The 12,930-nt window shown below is 39.1% G+C and overlaps 1 protein-coding gene across 2 annotated transcripts in view; it reads left to right on the forward strand.

Annotated features, from left to right (window-relative positions):
* The first annotated feature begins 6,524 nt into the window (after positions 1–6,524).
* Positions 6,525–12,930, forward strand: part of LOC138043698 (zinc finger protein 420-like) — a 30,035-nt gene continuing 23,629 nt past the window's right edge. Inside the window, exon 1 of one of the 2 annotated variants that reach the window (XM_068890100.1) lies at positions 6,525–6,615. The gene's annotated coding sequence lies outside the window, so the exon portion shown is untranslated. The remainder of the gene's footprint in view (positions 6,616–12,930) is intronic. The other variant, XR_011131314.1, reaches the window with a different exon arrangement.

Below are 12,930 nucleotides of genomic sequence, written 5' to 3' on the forward strand. Positions count from 1 at the left end.
CAGGTTAGTTCCATCCGCATTACGCACTGCTCATCACGCATTACGTTTATTTAAGCAATAGAGGAACGTTTTTCCGTGTTTCCAATAGCCCTCATCTAAACACAAGGAGGAGTCTGGGAGGAATTCCGATAGACAGTTATTGCAAACCCAAGGGTTTTGCGTAAACTGTCGGAGACAATTCTCCCAACTCCCCCGAGTGTTAAGATGAGGTTATGGAAACACGGAAAAAGTTTTTTATTGCTTTTTCATTATCTCAAAGATAATTCTTACTTCTAGATTGAAACAAGATTTTTCCATGATACAACACGCTCATATTTCCTACAACCAATCAAAAACGCGCATCTGACATCACATAACAAATCAAAATTCGTTGTGATGTCACAACCGTGTTTCCATACTCCTCATCTATAACACAGCTATTGACCAATGAGAATGCGCGTACTATCCTAATTACTGGGTTGCCAAACCAAGTTTGGGAAATCTGCTTTTCATTTCTTTCTCTGTTTTGTTTATGTTTTTTATTTTTTTTTCCGTGTCATGAAAAGTCTTCCTTGCCTGTCCCTCCACCTGCTGAGTATCATTTGTCATGGGGTGTAGAGTCTTTCTGCGCGTATGTTTGGTAAGTTTGAGGAGGTACTAAAAATGCATAGAGTTTTTTTCCGGTGGACACAGTAGAATATTTAACGTGAACCTGCAATGGTCCGTCGAAAGTCATAGTAAACGCGAATTGGCCGTTTTAGTGGAATCTTTAAACAAAATATACCCTTATGGAAGCTCTAATGGCCCCCCCAAATCAATGGATAACAAGACAGGCGGTGAAAATAAATATCTTGAATCGTCAGCAACAAGTAATGGTCTTCGACAAAATGCTTCTTTCGGCCGTCGATATCACAAACTGAGGTTTGTCTTGAAGTGAAACTACGGGAAAAGGCAGCCCAAGCTAACTTTATGTTAGGCTAACTCCTGATGTTATGTACAACATTGAAACCAAATGGCAAATTCTGTATGGGTTTAACAAACATTTTTGAAGGAATCGGACGCCTTAAATGCATCTGTGATTTACTGCAGTCGCAGTCAGTTGTCTGACAATTTACATATTTTTTGTTACTCAACGTCTGCACAGTCCTTCAGGTTTATTTTTTTATAAAAAAATGGAAGAGGTGACATTTGAAGAGTTATTTGAAAGAAACCCTGTTGTCTTATGTGTGCTTCATTATTCATAGGAAAAGGTTCTTCAGGAAAGAGTATGATCCTGAAATTTTGTTTTTGTTGCGTATGGTAATGTTTGACAACGTATGTGGGTCCTCTTGTTTTCCTCACGCAATGAAATAAGGAAGGGTTGTTTTTTGGCCTCTAATAGCAAATTTTTGTATGTTTCAAAAACAATTTTTCGCTGTAAAAGAAGGTTTTTGTGAGGATTTCCCCAGCCTTTGTGAATTTATCCATGTGGTAGTTTTCGCGGCTTAACAAATCTGCATATGTGGAGTTGAAAATGTGATACGGGAGGATTTTTGTCGGTAGTGCACCGTAAGCAGCGCGTAGCATAAGTCCCGAAAAATAAACAGGTCTGTTGGAAGCATGCTTGAGTTTCAACAAAAAAATAAGCCCCAAAATCTGCAAAAAATTGTGACGGCTGATGAATAATAAAGTCGCTGCTATTTCCAAAACGATGGGATTACCTGGTGATAAATAACCTCGGTCTTTGTAGAGTAAATTTTTGAACTTTGGCAGAGAACACCAAAGCAGGGCGATTGTGATTCTATTGTACAAACTTTATAATGAATTGAAAGAAAAGGAAAACTAACAAAAAACAAACCAACCCCGGTATCTTGCCATCATTGAAAGCACGGTTGCCGGGTCGCTATTTTGCGAGTAAACACGCCGCGGTAAACTTGATCACGGCGCCCGCTGAATTCGATGTCACTTTCCATTTTCGATTTACTTGTGCAGCCAAAAGTACAATAACAAAATTGAACGAAGGTATCTGTTATATTCACGGTTCAAAATTGATGTTGTTTTCATGTCGTAGATTTTGTTGCTGATGGCTAAATATTTATTCTCGATCGACCGTACTGATAGCCTACGTGTAGCCGTTCGGGGAGTGGGGGGAGGGGGAGGGTACGGCTACACGTAGGCTACCGTCCTGAAAACCTCCTTCTGCTCTTCCCAAAAACTGTGTATCAATATTTATTTACTTTTGCATCAATATTTGCTTTGCATAAAGCAGGCTAACAAAATCTGTAGTACCTTGCTTAGTTCGCATTTTTGAGCGTTAAATAGAATTTTCGGTCCTATCCTTCTGTTACAAAGTGGTATATTTTTTAGGTCACCCATCCAGATACCAACCCCACCGGACTCCTTAAGTGAACTTTTGTATTACAAAGCTGTCAGACGATCAGAGTGCACGCTTAAACTTTGGTGAAAGCAGTTGTGAGGGAACTTGAAAATGATCAACATGTCAGCCTAGAAACCAAGTTTGCTCGATTCCTTTTTATAAGGGAATAACATAACTTTTTGAGGGAATATTGCAAATATTCCCTCAAAAAGTCATGTCATTATTATTATTATTATCAATAAACAAGGCCAAATGATACCAAGAATGCGAGTTTTAATAATACAAGCTAAGTGAATAACGAATTCAAAGTCACTTCAATCATCATGTACGTGTTGATTGAACAAGCTATTAAAGAATCAACTCAGTCCAGTGAACTTATTTAAAATTACCGAAAAAATGCGTAAAATCGTCTACAAATAATAGGCATATCACAAAGTGGAAGCAAGAACCAATCAGCTGTAGGGCTGATAATGCATTAGCAGCCCGCTGTCAGTCTTTTGCGGCCCGCCGAGCGTGTGTTTTAAAGAGGCCGATTTTCTATTTGGCCGCGTATATTGATAATAATATGGAATAAAGCGCTGTGTTACTGCACTACCACACGTACGCAATGCGTGCCTATATTTTCTAAAGCTGAAAGGAATTTTTTCTTCTGACAAATGATTAATAGGCTGGTAGTCAGGTTTTTAACCGCAGAAAAAAGATCTGTTTCGTCGTATGAACTTGTGAGCCAAAGGGCACGGCTTCTGGGTGACCCCTTAAATGGTCTTAATGACCCCCGAAAAATTGACTGGAACGCTGCATTTTAATACCACTCCACTCAGTCCCTTCTGTTTTTGAGTAACACGTACCACAGGCAACGCAGTGTACGCTCATGGAGCGTCTAGATTTCTACATTGTAACAGAGTATTTCTATTTATCTACTGTTTACCTAACGGTGACTTTTCAATTAATGCAAGACATAAAGTCAAAATGGCAGCCTAAACTTTCTGGACTTTTTTCAGAGATATAATATACTTCGATTCTTTCAGTTAACCCTCCCCCCCCCCCCCCCTAGATCCTCCACTGCCTCCCCCTGTTTATCTACACAGGAGATAAACTTAAATGAGAATTCCGCACAGTTCTCAGTTCTTCGTCGCTTCGTGCTGCATCCCGGACCCTTAAATTTGCAGCAACGGCTGCGTCTCGAGTCTCGAGGAGCTTCAACACGTAATACTGTTGAACCGCCTTGTTCAGTCCACACGTAAGGAGGTGGGAGTCAAGACTGGAAGTTGCACGTCGTCGTCTTCCATGTAGCGCAAGGGCCGATTATTCAGCGCCACTTCCCCATCAAGGATGACTTCTAATAGTTTTGTATAGACCACCAGGGCACTCTGCTGAGGTTCAACTGCCATTTTATTCCCAGACGGCAAAGGAAATCATTCAGACGTTCATCGGCGATTACTGTTTCAAGCCATTTTGTAGCTCCTACAAACGTAAGTCCGTTGTCTGAGTAAATCTTCATTGGTCGGCCGCGACGAGCAATGAATCTGTTCAAGCTTCTTATGAACTCACTGGTATCCAAACTGGGCAGTAGATCCAAGTAAGCCCTCCTCGTCACGCTTCAGGCGTAAAGCGTGAAACCCGCCTTTCCTTCAAGATTCTTTCGCTTGCCATACTTTAGTGATGCTGCGAAGTCACCTCCAATGACATGCGATGCACTTTGGCCGTCCGTGCGGTCTTTAGGTAGCTATCCAGGCTGTGGAACGGCAAGGTCCTGGCATTGAAACTCTTTCTTTTTTAATTTTTTAACAAGGGCTAGGAGCGGCGCAAAGGAAGACTGTCTGTAGTTGTATACTTAACCTTTATTTCCGATGCCTTTCGTGTCAAACTGAGACTTCTTCAGGGAATTAATACAACTAGCGTAGGGCAGCATATATAGCATATAGGTGGGCATCGTTTAGCCTACACCTTTCCATGAATATTAACTAAAATATGCTGAGATACGCTGACTACGGAGCGTTAAAAGAAACACCTAAATACATATGTTAATGCATGTTACACAGCGGTTTTCAATTGAGTGTCGAAAGTAATTAGCAAAGTGCTTTGGTTTTGCATTACTGTTGGCAGTGATTGGTTCAAAGTTCTCGCGTTACTGTACTTTTTCAACCAATCAGAAGTGAAAGCAAAACCAATCGTGGCTCGTGCGTGCACATTTTCCCACTCTTTCTGTCGGCTACGTGTAATTAATTCGAGTTTTGATTGGTTTACTGGATTGTCTCCTTTTTGATTGGCCAAAGTAATTACTTTGGTTTTGGTTTTACGACACTCGATTGAAAGTCGCTCTATTTTGGGGGTCATGCGATTAGCGCTAAACCATTTATAGTATGGCTAAACCAATTTACAATACGCTAAACCATTTGATTTAAGACTAAACCGATTCACCATAGACCGTATTCATAAATGGCGGCCAAGAAATTATTCTTTATGCTAATCATCCTCACTAGCCTCTTTAGCACGGACAAAATTCAAAGGAACTTTTGCTCCAAAGTGAGGCTAGTGAGGATGATTAGTTAAGAAAGGGAAAGGAACTTTAATTAACTGACTAGTTGTTCTTGCGCTGGAGTACGATTGGAAACACTGGAACCTGAATTTAACAATTAACGCAAATCAAGTCAAATGTTGGTTTTTGAGGAGAGGGGAGGGGGAGGAGAGTTTTCAAAGCCTCACTCAGGGTACAATTTACCCGAACTCAAGTCACAGATCAAAGAAAACTAGCCACAGTTACCAGTTCTATCTACTCGGTATCTGGTCCCTGAAGGTTGTCACGAGATACTTGCAAAACTTGAACGGAAAAATAATGTGGACGTGGTTCAGTATTCGTATAGTGCATGGGTTTCTTGGTTTCTGAAGGTTGCTTCTCTGAATGACTCAAAAGTTGATAGGCAAAACTAAGGAATTTCAGAGGATAGTTTCAAAATACCATCAATGTCGTCGGTTTTGGTGGTGGTGTTCAATATTCGTGAGGAAAAGCAAAGGAGGCATTTAGTTTTAAAAGTAATTTAAACAAGAAGAGAAAATGTGAATACAAGGTGAACCAGGTGAAGCAAGCCAACAATTCGTCTTTTAATCATAAAAATTGCAATTTCCTCCGGCCTCAAACAAAAACCCTGGACTATGCGGGGATTAGCCGGGGATTAGGCACAAATATTGTGCCGCGGTAGGTGGGGCATTAGCCTTATTTGGAATCTTGAGGTACTTTAAGTGCAGTATTGGTGTCAAAATGTTGTACTGATCTTGCATTTTGCATGAAATGACCTTGCGCTATCAAACAATAGGACGTTATGCATCAAGAAATGAGGCACTATTAGCGAACTAGAGGACCTTCATAAAATGAATTCTTACTATCAACCACGCGCAGCACATCATGAAGATGCAACTGATGCCACGCAACATCAAATGCAAAAAGCTCAGCATTAAAGATCAGTACAACAAACTGCGACCTTAATTTTGACTCCAATACCGCTCCATACGGTGAAGCAGGAATTCATGGCAAGTGTTTAGTTTATTGGTAGAAATAATTCTTTTTCATTGTTCGTGGAAGACTTTAATGCGTATCGCGTTTGTACTTTTTGCTCTTAGGTTGTAAGTTTTTTACTAAATCGTGTTTTGAGGAGTTAAATTTCCATTTTATGTGGATGAATTTGCTTCTGTTCGATGTTCGTTTGACGTCTAGCAGCGTTACATATACATAAAGTTTTCACGAGTATGTTTGTGAGTAGATCTAATTATTTTTATTTTTAATATGGTCCACAAGAGGGCGGGGGATTAGACAGCCCCCATATCGGGGCATTAGATCCCATTAGAAACGGGAAATGCTTATTTTCCGTCTAATCCCCGGGGTTAGAGGGTGGGGGAGGGAGTTACAGTAACTGGTGCATAAACAAATCGGAATCCCGCTAGATGGGTGTCCGATTTTGTCATCACTCGTACGGACCTTTTTGCAGATACGCCGGCCATTTTGATTTCTATTGTTTCAGAGGACATTATGGAATGCTCAGGGGTAAAATCAATATGTATTTGCCCCCAGGGCATCCCATGACAAAAGAAATGAAAATGGCTGGCGTATCTGCAGACCGAAGTGGACTCCACTCAGTCTTATTGTTAGGTCATTACATGTCAACATACATCACGTACCACGCAATTCGATTTCATCCCGCCGATCGATCTCAGATGCTTGTGATCCTTGTGAGGAGTTTGAAAAGTTTGGAGCTGTTGAGCGTCAGGCCACTATCTCACAGAAGGTACGAAAGTTACTGTATGAAGTATATATGTAAGTGAAAGAATAGTCTCTTGGAAACTGTCGTATTGTTAAATTTTTCTGTCTGTTCTCTGAATGATGATCGTTGTGTCTACTACTTATGCCTGGCAGCCGGACAGGATTTTGAAAATACTCCGAGTCTGGCAGTCCGATAAGTTCTTCTTCGCGAAATGTTCGATGTATGCAATGCTGTCTTTGTTTAGACCGCTAAGAAGTTGTCGATTACAGCCGTCAATTTGTTTGATCCATTGCTTGAACGGCACTCTATTCAAATCTCGCCATCGATCACTCGCTGAAAAGTACTCAAGCTATTAGCTAGGCACTTGTCGCAATCATTCAATGCTAAACGGTTTAAAATGAGTACTGTACATACTTAGACTTCAATGCTGTTTATCAGCGCTATTTCGAACTTAACAGTATTCTTGAATACCCCGCCATTTTAACAGGCCTTATCACGGTTTGAAAGCCATCTTGACGGATACGCAAAATTAACAGTGTTTCCCTGGGAATCTGGGTTAAAATAACTTGAGAAAACCTTGAATGTAGAAAAATTTGTGAATGGTAAACTTTAGTTGTCAACCAAAGGATTTTACTGAGAAAATTTGAGGACCCTACCGGCACTAGAATTTGCCCAACGGAATTTTAAATTTTGTCATACAATTGCTCGAAATTTACGCTCAGTCAGAGATGCGTTTATGGGAAAAAATACCAGACAAATGTAAAGGAATTTTCAAAATTTCGCTGGCCAAATTCTAGTCAGTAATGTTGTCAGTAAAATCCTTTGGTTAGCAACTAAAGTTTACCATTCACAAATTTTCCTACATTCAAGGTTTTCTCAGGTAATTTTAAGGAGGCTCGAAAAGGGTTTTCAGCTGAGCGCTCGCGCGTAAGCCACACACGCAATTCGTAAGCGCTCGCGTCAGCTCATTATTCAAATGGGTCACCACAGAAACCCATAAGGGTTGAAACGTGTAACGGCCCCTTGTGTGCCGGGAAACAAGCTTCTGAATATTCAATTTGCTAAGTACCATATTTGGAACAACAAGAGCAAGGGGTTTCCAAATATGGTACTTAGCACTGAAACATTCAACCAATCAGTTCGCACTGAATATTAGGAAGCTGTGAACGCGCGTTACACGTTTCAACCCTTATGGGTTTCTGGTCACCAGAAATAAACAAATACCGCTAATTTCGCTCACCTCTCTCCTAATTCCAATATATAGGTAATATATAAATAGACACCTATTTACGGAAACTACGAAAATTCTGCACAAACACTTTAATAGTCACTTAAACCCCTTTGTGTTGGCCTGTACATGTACCTCCACTCGCGTGAGTATGCGTACAGTACATGTAAATGCTGATCTTGTAACCCCCTAATTTTCCCTGATTTTGCACCTTTACTCGTTTACATCTCTGCTTCCGGACGGTGAAATTTTTTCAGTTTTCGCATGTTAGCTTAGATTAATTCTAAATGTTTGTCTTTCAAATTTTAAAAATTCTGTTGGTGAAAGAGACACATTTCAAAAAAATTGATTTTTCGGAAAAACTGGCCTACAGATTTTGTTGAATTTTAAATATTCTAGAGAGTATTTCTAACATTATCTGGTAATGCTGAATGGGAAAATTTCACCATCCCGTTTCTTCGAAAAAGACAACATGTTGATTTTAAGGCTCAAAGAAATGCCTAATATCGTTGCCATGGTAACGTTATTTTGGAGGAAAATATAATGTGAGAAATTTGCGATGGGTACTTTAATAATACCCCGGCCAAATTTCGTTTTGATATGACTACCCTAACTTTATCTAAGGACAGAATATGTTTATTTGTTTGAAAAAAAGAGAAACTATTTCAAGCCTCCTTAATGCAAATTCCCATGGAAACACTGTTATGTCGGATATGTTTGCCTACCCGTCAAGATGGCTTCCAAAACTGTGATATTAACCCTATTGCATGACAATAACATCTATCGTTATTACACCAAGACTTTCACTCGACAAAACGATCCGAAAACGAGCACTGTGTTTGGTTGATTCTTGGTCACAGGCCCCTGATCAATTCAACTGTTTCCCTCGGGATCATACATCAATTAAGTGTATGTTGTATTCTGATTCTTTCTGTATTGTATTGTGACCCATTTGTTCAAAGAGTGCAGCCCAGTGGTAACAAAGGTGTCAGGGTATTCAGGGTCACCCCTGTCACTTGAAATCCGGACACTACTTAACAATTAGACCCGTAGCCCACAAGGGCTACGGGTCTAATTGTTTTCGTGTCACCCAACTAGTTGGACAGAAAAGGCAATAATAATATATTTATTTGACCGTAATAAAACGAAAGAAAACATCACACTTTTCGCTACTCAAGGACTATTACTAATAGTCCTCTAGTTGCATAGCCAATCAAAATGCAGGATTTGCATTAGTCCACTAGTTGGGTGATACTAAAATGCAATAGTCAAATTGTAGATTTCATCCATCCTGGTGAATGTCCCCAGAAATTTTGGAAAGTTTAGAAACGTTCGCGCGAAATTTTTTCAACATTGATTTTCTTCTGAAACTTTTACCACTGTAAGATGATGAGTTAGTTATGTCAGAAATGTAAAAAAAATGGGGCGTCACCGACTTCGTTTTGGAGAGAACATGCCCAGAAAAACACCAAAAATGTGACAAAATCGGGCTTCGTTAGCGAATAAGGCCAGTGTCTGTAAACCCAAATATATTGGAATTAAATCTTTGTTCTTAGAAGTGAAATCTTCTCTGCCAAATATTGTTTAAGTGGACTAATTGAGTGAATTTAGTCAACTGGTTAGGTTCCTTAAAGATCAAGTTCGCATTTAGCGACCTCAGTTTCACGCGCCTTGTAGCCCCAAGATGGCAGGATTTGATGTCCCGTGAGCAGAAATCTTGAAATTTTTTAAACTTCCCACGTTGATTTTTTGTTCATTTTTGGACAACGTGGAGATAATTGTAAATAAAATCCGTTTCTGGAAAGAAAAATAGGGGTCACCGAACGTCCAAGACCGTTAAATCCAGGCAAAGCTGTAGCAATGGCCTTTTACCCTATCAGTTCTCATTTTATTACTTAGCGCGCGCTCGTGTATGACGTGGCGTGTGCATTTGCGTGCGCAGTAAGGGTGCGCAGAAACAATTGGCGCGAACGTCCTTAAGTGCCAATAGTGACCAACAACAATTTTCTCCTAACAATATCATTACAGAGTCAAGAGATAAAGTTATGAGAATTATTAAAAGTGATCACCAAAGAGAAAATGCCATGGTCTTTTGTTAAATTCTCTGAACTAATTCATAAAGGAAATGTATGTAGATCACTTTGGAGAATTTGTATATGTGGATATTGGGGCATAAAGGGTTAGCCAAAAAATCATCCAAATCCAGCACAAATATCTGTTTTTTAGGCTCCTGTTGAAGTCATCAATAAATCAATAATCATTAGTTAACTTACGCAACAGGACAGGAAAGGAAAGAGCCCTGTGTGACAAGCGTGACAATAACTTTGTTTGAAATAACTTTTTGCCAAACTTCACTTTCCTTAAAAGACCAGAAGTCTAAAGACCAGAAGTCTTTAATGTTAAGTGAAGTTCACGACCAAACAGGCAAGTAATAGCCCTGTTATGTTTGTCACACACAAACGTTTTGCCGTCCTTTCCTTCCTGCTGTCCTGTTGCATAAACTCACTATTATCTCAGTCTCTACAAAGATGTTCATGCATGATGCAAGCATGGGAACAAGGCATAATGTGTGGATGTAATTTAATGGGCCAATCCCCTTTTACATGTAACATGGCATGCAATTTTTATAGCCTGCAGAGGCTAAAACCTGTTTCTTGAAAGTCCCAGTAACGTTGTGGGTGCAAAATAAAAAAGGCAATTCAAAATCTAAAGAATAACAGTGAGGGTCCCATCTAATAAACTACAGTCACTGTGGTATGATGCATCTTGTTTTGTTAGCCAATATTTTACATAATATTGTCATATGCTAAACTATTTAAATCTTCACCTTGAATGACACAAAATGCTACTAAATATGGGGTCGTTAATATGGCCTTTGTTTTTGCAACACTACTTTTCATAAATTACAACAGAATACAGCTGATTGATTTTTAATAAAACAAAATTTTTCACTAGAAGTCTTATGCTTGAGGTCTTTTGCCACTGATAGCTAATTATATAGAAATTTTACAGTAATTAACTGCATCAGAGTTTGATGCATTTGATGTCCAATAGAGTTAAGAATGTAGTTTAAGGGAGCAGAGTTGGATCTTCGGGGAAATTAGATACATGTATCACTCAGGGGGAGGGGTGTTACAGGTTTCCTGTATTTTTCTTTTCATGGTGTTGAATATTTTCCTCTTTGTTTGAGAGGGCATGGTCTGTACCTTGTGTCCTATCCCTTCCAAAAACCCCAATCATGATAGTCGATACCATTAAATATTTAAGTTATGTGAGCTGTTTATTGTGTTGCAACCAATGCAAACCACAAACTAAATAATTATTATTTACTTTGTATTGCTTATTATCGGTGTTATCATTATGATAAAAATTTCTATTCACCCAATGCATGCTGCCTGGAAATTTTGGAAGTCAATTTTGATGAGAAAGTTCATAATTATGTATTTGTATATGACTATTTTTGACATGTAAGTAGTTGTCACAATAATATTGCAATCTTTGGAGGTCACAGGGCGTCCCCACCTATGAAAGAAAAACATAACCGTATGATTAAAGCTACAAGTGGTCCACACCATCTGAAGATCACAGGGTTTAACCAACAGCATTACTCCATCACCAACCTTATTTTAATAATCAACCATGCAACCGTGGTATTTCATTAGAAGGTATGATGCTATCAACCTAGTGAAGTATAGTGAAAACTGTTAACAAAACTACTATGTTGTGACCGTGCACACTCTGACTGGATAGAAATTTATCCAGTGGATGGCATGTTACTTTTTAACTGGAAGTAGGCCACTCAAGAGAAAGACAGGAAACTTTTCAGACAAATCAGAACCTGTTGATTAGCAGCACAGTAGCTTCATTGTATCATTTTCAAAATTTAATACTGTATTGAAACTTTTGATCTTAAATGCAAAGATGGCAAACATAAGGTCCGAAAAGTTACTGGGCCTTTTGAGAAATGGGCCCAAGATCTCAATATTACTATAGACGGGTTTTCATGAAGAATTCTAGTAACAGGAGAAAGGTGTAACGTTACAGGAGAAAATTTGAAAGAGGCCCACGTCTGAGTAAAAAATAGTCATAAGAGATTGAACGTTGGCCAGAGAATTCAGCGTAGTAAACAGAGAATGCCTAATGAACACCCTAACTATAGAATGATCTTCTGTTTTATGCTTAATCAAGAAAAACATATTGGAAAAGAGGCAATTACCAACAACTTCATTAGTTTGCAAATACTGGGGATGCAACAAGTAATGCTCCAAAAATAATCTGCTTTTAGCCGTGGTCTACATAAAAAGTACGATTGTGTTAAGTCCAAGGTATAGTACGGCAAGGGTTTCAAAACAAGCTGGCGATGACCAGAGCTCCACCGGCTACTTGATTGTATATCGCCGGCTACTCTTGTCATAACAATCAGCTCACGACAGCTGCCTCCTTTTCCAGAGTCGGCCACCTATTTCAAAACATTATTTTTGAAACCCCTGGTAAGGATTACTTCACAGAACATAACTCCCCCCAAATTATCTTGAACAAGTTGCATTTTTCCCGAATTATAATACCGTGTAGCATGAAATTTTTGCGGGAATTTTATTTTGCGCATTGGAGATTTTTTGAGGTTTGCGGGAATAAATTTTTGCTGCTCAAATGAACTGAAATTTCCGCTGGGAACTAATTTTTGCGGTTTTCTTTTCAAGCAGCAGCACTATCATTTTCAACTTCTATTACTCTTTTTGGTTAAAAAAAAACCCTCAATCATCGAGAACGGGTGGAAAAAGTGTGGCATCCTGCAGGCCTTAGAAAATGGTGTCCCTTCGGATGACCCGTTCGAGCAAGCTAAACGTGACCTTTTGATTGACTACTTTGTGTTCGTTTCTTGTGCCTCAGAGACTGGAAAAGTATTGACTTAACCTTCTATCGTTTCGTTTTGTTTTAGCAAGCTCCGATTGCTTTTTCTCAATGCAAATATCAAAATAAACGATCTCTTTTACCCCAATGTATGATATATAGTAACACCAGTGGATTAAAAGCCACTTTTAATTATATTAACGGGAGTAAATTTTTGCGGTTTTTAATTTTGCTGGTGTTTTTTTCTGCTGGAACTTATT

The sequence above is a fragment of the Montipora capricornis genome, chromosome 3 (genome assembly GCF_036669925.1).
Source record: "Montipora capricornis isolate CH-2021 chromosome 3, ASM3666992v2, whole genome shotgun sequence".
NCBI classification, from domain to species: Eukaryota; Metazoa; Cnidaria; class Anthozoa; order Scleractinia; family Acroporidae; genus Montipora; species Montipora capricornis.